Raw genomic sequence first — 6,000 nt, 5'->3', positions numbered from 1 at the left:
GCCCTCCAAGCAGCGTCACTGCCCGTGTGGGAAAATGCCCACAGCAGGGAAGAGGAAAGGGGGAGCAAGAGATTCCTCGCTGTGAGAGACAGACCTTGCGAGGTTACTGGACATTGGGTTAAACTTTGGTTCCGTGAACAACACCAAGTTTCTTCCTCAGCTCCCTCATCAACACGTTCCTTCAGTCCCTCACTTCAGACCTTTCCTTACAAAGATGCAGTGTGTAGTGCGTGGACACAAAGGTACACACAGAACTACGCCAGGCACAGCGGCTTTCATCAGAAATAACGACTGACTGGGAGAACCGAAGACAGCGTCCACGGTCAGGAGGTGATGGAGATACAGTAAATGAGAAGGGGACCCTACAGCATTGTGTGGATACAGAATGTCTCTGTGTGGTTCACCTTGTTCAGTTTTTTATGTGAATTTCAAGTCAATAAGTGCCTTGTCTTTAAAGTCGAAAAGAGGTTCTCAGTAACCATTGCAGCCCACAGTTTGGTGTTTTTTGTGGTCTGCCTGCTTTATCAATCTGTTTGAGGTGTCAGCCCACCAAGTACATCCCTGCCCTTCTCCAGGCCACATCAGCTCTGCTTCCCCCAGCTGAGCTGCCCCACCTCAGAGATGCATTCACCTTTCCACCTGCCTAGCCCGAGGGCCTCCTTACTTGTGATGCCTCACAGGTCTCAGCTCCGCTGCCAGCTGCCCCTCCAGGAACTGCGGCTTCTTCCTCAGCACTGGTTCAATTAGATGTTTATGCTCTTCACAGTCTGAGAAAAGACACACGTGCACACACGTCTGCCTCAGTGGAAAGGTGGGCGGGCTGCTAAGGTCGGTGTCTTTGAGGAGGAGGAGCTACACCACCCTGCTCTTGGTGTGGATTTCCTCATCTTTGTTTCTCTGTTTCCCGGGGACAGGACACTTGATAATTTCCATTTTATTTATTTTTGTACAGGAAATTTTTTCTAATCCCTTCTTTTTATAAAAAAATAATGTTTTATTTCTTATTTTTTCAGATAATATTTTTGAAGATTTAGTATTTATTTGAAAAGCAGAGTTATAGAGAGGCAGAGGCAGAGAGAGAGAGAGATAATCCATCCACTGGCTCACTCCCCAAATGGCCACAATGGCTGGAGCTGTGCCAATCTGAAGCCAGGAGCCAGGCTCTTCCTGCAGGTCTTCCACACAGGTGCAGAAGCCCAAGAACTTGGGCCATCTTCCACAGCTTTCCTAGGCCACTGCAGAGACCTGGATTGGAAGTGGAGCAGCCGGGTTCAAACCAGTGCCCATGTGGGATGCTGGCACTGAAGGTGGTAGTTTTACCCACTACACCACAGTGCCAGCTCCAGATAACACATTTTTCATTTACACTACTGTCAAAGGCTTAGGGGCTCTACTTAATAAAGAGTTCAAGAAATAAAGCATAAGTGGGCCATAATCAGCCAGAGAACAGACAAGGGCTATATACAATAATCAAATGAAAAGATGTTCAACTTTACTTATGTTAAGAAAACTCTAAAGTAGTCACAAAAACATTAAAACTATAGTAGTATATAATTCCCACCAATTTATTGGTAAAAATTTAAAACAAAGTTTGAGAAAACACTATATTTGCAGCAAATAAGCGAAGAAGAATTCCCACCCTACAGCTCAGTGAAAACGTGGAAGATTTTCTGAACTTGTGTCTCAGTTATTCCATGCTCAACCAACTGATGTTAAAAATACTAATTTTAATCCTTCTCAGAGCATGGTAGCAATGTAACTTATTTGGTGGAAAGAAGAGAAGAATCAGGGTTAGAAAACAGGTCATTTCTCCAAGAGTTGAAATCAAATACTCAACATTTTGGTGACACTGAACCTATAGAACTTATTGTAGGATGGAAACATGAATGCTGGTGTGCTTCCCATTCAATCCATATTAACAAATTTCTGTATTTTATTCATATTTCTTTCTTAGAAATAAAACATTAAAAATAGGGAAAAAAGAAAAAAAAAAAAGAACTTACTGTGTTCCCGAAGGTGGTTTGCCAGGAGGTAGGACATAGCCTCAGATCTAAGAAGTTTCTCCTTCAGTTCTTTTGATTTTTGTTGGCTCCTGGCCAGTTGAGAATGCAATTGCTCCCTGGTTTCTACCCTCATGTCACGTGAGGGACCAAGAGGCAGTGCCATACTGAGGCTTGTAGCAAAATAAGTATATCCAGGAACTAGGAAGAAGACACCCAAGAAAAGGATGAGTTAAACAAAGAAAACGAAACCATGTTCAGTAGGATTGACAGATGACGGTAACTGTGGTGGGACTTAGTGTTAGGAAACACCCCACAACACTTCAATGCCTTTAATCTCGATTCGGTCAGGTGCTCAGAGCAGAAGCTCCTGCTAATTGCTCAACATCTGACAGAGTGAGAGAAGTAGGGCTTCGCTTCCAGGTAACTTGGCAGTTACTGTCACAGAATCAGAACACGGGGGGTGTCATGGAATCCAGGGAGCCACTGCCTTCCAGTTGCCTAGGCCACCTGGCTGATACACAAGGCTGACTGGTCCTCTTAAAGTCTCCTCTTAAGGGGACCACTCACTAACCACAGTCTCCAGAGTTGTGTACCCCTGCGCTGAAACCATAGTGCCATTTTTCCCCAAAAACTTCTAAGCATGTTTCTCATGGTTCATTCCTCTGGGTCTAAGGAAAGATTAAGGCAGAACTAATTTCCTAACAATTTTTACTTTAAGGTTGTCATAAAGTCACCCCACCTTTTCTCTATGTCACAACAGGATTCCACCACTGAGAGATGTTGAATTATGAAGTGCCGTATGTTGTTCTCAGAACCTCCAGCAGTTTCTTTCTAGATCCAGTGATATGTTAGGACCAAAAGCACAACGCAACACTACGTGAAGGATTCATTTTTAAATGTTTTGTATTCCATCTCAATAGACTTCTTGTTGCACTCCAGGGTTGTGCTGGCTTCTTTGCCCTGACACGGGCAACACATGGGCATTTAATTCAACTGAAGCCAGTCAGATGCCCTTACATCTTCAGTCTCTTCCTCTAAGTAAGGTTTCCCTGTTTTGTTATCACTTGACATGCCATTTTACACTTGTCACTTACAGGTTTCATTCTAGCCCCACAAGAGCCTTTTCAAGATATCAAGTGACACAAATTGTTGATGTGAACCCCTCACATATACACAGTGACCATCCATTTGGGAAGACTTGAAAACCTGATGGTACCTTTTTCATATTTGCATTCAGTTTATCTACAAATTGAACAGGCTCCATCTGCAGTTTTTATGTAACATTGCCTGACAAATTTTCTTATTGGCTAAGCCCTACTGAATGGTAGCTGAGTTCCACTAAATGAAGCTGGTCCTGCATCCCACAGCATCTTCCCACTACACTGTGTAACATATCAGTTTCTGAGATGAATCAAAGGTATTAAGAAATTTATTTTCAGCTGTCTGTGAACTTCATATTCTGTGGCAGAAATAGTTTTTCATCAAATTCTTAATCTTAAAAATCATAAACTAAAACTTCACAAGGTTACATGTCCTACTTGACATTACACAGGGATGAACTTGGGGCAGTGTTAATAAAAGCAATCAAAGTAACAGTGACAGCTCCTTGGTGAATTTATTCCCAGCATTTGGCAAAGCACTGTACAAATGACAGCATTTCACTTTCATCACAATCCTTGAGATAATCATGAAAGTACAATATCCCAAAGAAGAGGGACAGGAAATGACTCATCTGGCCATATTTAAATGAACATGTTCTCAGGCTGGTGCTGCTGCTCACTAGGCTAATCATCCACCTGCGAAACCGGCACCCTGGGTTTTAGTCCCGGTTGGGGCACTGGTTCTGTCCCGGTTGCTCCTCTTCCAGTCCAGCTCCCTGCTATGGCCCAGGAAGGCAGTGGAGGATGGCCCAGGTGCTTGGGCCCTGCACCTGCATGGGAGACCAGGAGGAAGCATCTGGCTCCTGGCTTTGGATCAGCACAGCGTGCCGGCCAACGCAGCCATTTAGGGGGATGAACCAATGGCAGGAAGACTTTTCTCTCAGTCTCTCTCTCTCTCACTGTCTAACTCTGCCTGTCAAAAAAAATTTTTAAATTAAAAATAAATTAAAAAATAAAAAAATGAACATGTTCTCTGGTTCTGGCAGAGTGGTCAGTGAATAAAGGGAGCAGCACTCTTATAGCATCTTTTTTTTTCCTTCAGAATTTTTTTTAACTTTTATTTAATGAATATAAATTTCCAAAGGACGACTTATGGATTACAATGGCTTCCCCCCATACCGTCCCTCCCACCCGCAACCCTCCCCTTTCCCAATCCCTCTCCGCTTCCATTCACATCAAGATTCATTTTCGATTATCTTAATATACAGAAGATCAGCTTAGTATACATTAAGTAAGGATTTCAACAGTTTGCTCCCACACAGAAACATAAAGTGAAAAATAATAGATGATTTTTTTAAATGATGATGAAATCAGATCAGACCTATTGTCATGTTTAATCCCAGTGAGAGTCAAGTTGGGAATTGATAATTTCCTTTTTTTTTTTTTTACAGATCAGTTTAGTATGCATTAAGTAAAGATTTCAACAGTTTGCACCCCCATAGAAACACAAAGTGAAATATACTGTTTGAGTACTCGTTATAGCATTAAATCTCAATGTACAGCACATTAAGGACAGAGATCCTACATGAGGAGTAAGTGCACAGTGACTCCTGTTGTTGACTTAACAAACTGACACTCCTGTCTATGGCATCAGTAATCTCCCTTTGCTCCAGTCATGAGTTTCCAAGGCTATGGTAGCCTTTTGAGTCCTCCAACTCTTATCTTGTTTAGACAAGGTCATAGTCAAAGTGGAGGTTCTCTCCTCCCTTCAGAGAAAAGTACCTCCTTCTTTGAAGACCTGTTCTTTCCACTGGGATCTCACTCACAGAGATCTTTTTGCCAGAGTGTCTTGGCTTTCCATGCCTGAAATACTCTCATGGGCTTTTCAGCCAGATCCGAATGGCTTTAGGGCTGATTCTAAGGCCAGAGTGCTATTTAGGACATCTGCCATTCTATGAGTCTGCTGAGTATCTCGCTTCCCATGTTGGATCACTCTCCCCTTTATTTATTCTATCGGTTAGTGTTAGCAGGTACTAGACTTGTTTATGTGCTCCCTTTGACTCTTAGTCCTTTCATTGTGAACAATTGTGAACTGAAATTGACCCCTTGGACTAGTGAGATGGCATTGGTACATGCCACCTTGATGGGATTGAATTGGAATCCCCTGGTATGTTTCTAACTCTACCATTTGGGGCAAGTCAGCTTGAGCATGTCCCAAATTATACATCTCTTCCCTCTCTTATTCCCACTCTTATGTTTAACAGGGATCACATTTCAGTTAATTTTCAACACTTAAGAATAACTGTCTGATAATTACAGAATTAAACCAGTCATATTAAGTAGAACAGACAAAAAAACTACTAAGAGGGATAATGTATTAAGTTTTTCATTAACAGTCAGGGCTATGCTGATCAAGTCACCGTTTCTTATAGTTTCCATTTCACTTCAGGAGGTTTCCTTTCTGGTGTTCAGTCAGTTGTCACCGATCAGAGAGAACATATGGTATTTGTCCCTTTGGGACTGGCTTACTTCACTCAGCATGATGTGTTCTAGATTCCTCCATTTTGTTGCAAATGACTGGATTTCGTTGTTTCTTACTGCGGTATAGTATTCTAAAGAATACATATCCCATAATTTCTTTATCCAGTCTACCGTTGATGGGCATTTAGGTTGGTTCCAGGTCTTAGCTATTGTGAATTATGCTGCAATAAACATTAGGGTGCAGACTGCTTGTTTGTTTGCCAATTTAAACTCCTTTGGGTAAATTCCAAGGAGTGGGATGACTGGGTCGAACGGTAGGGTTATATTCAGGTTTCTGAGGAATCTCCAGACTGACTTCCATAGTGGCTTGACCAGTTTGCATTCCCACCAACAGTGGGTCTTTAATCCATGTTGAG

At 42.3% G+C, this 6,000-nt stretch overlaps 1 non-coding gene across 1 annotated transcript in view; it reads right to left on the bottom strand.

Moving 5' to 3' along the window:
* Positions 1–655: 655 nt before the first annotated feature.
* The window catches only part of LOC138849079 (uncharacterized), a 30,044-nt gene continuing 24,699 nt past the window's right edge, over positions 656–6,000 (bottom strand). Inside the window, exons 5-6 of the transcript XR_016231804.1 lie at positions 2,004–2,201; positions 656–767 (exon numbers count right to left, since the gene is read on the bottom strand). This is a non-coding gene — a transcript (uncharacterized LOC138849079). The remainder of the gene's footprint in view (positions 768–2,003; positions 2,202–6,000) is intronic.

The sequence above is a fragment of the Oryctolagus cuniculus genome, chromosome 3 (assembly GCF_051225735.1).
Source record: "Oryctolagus cuniculus isolate XC-2025 breed Fujian yellow rabbit chromosome 3, ASM5122573v1, whole genome shotgun sequence".
Classification (NCBI taxonomy): domain Eukaryota; kingdom Metazoa; phylum Chordata; class Mammalia; order Lagomorpha; family Leporidae; genus Oryctolagus; species Oryctolagus cuniculus.
This window is presented reverse-complemented; position numbering and strand designations above follow the sequence as displayed.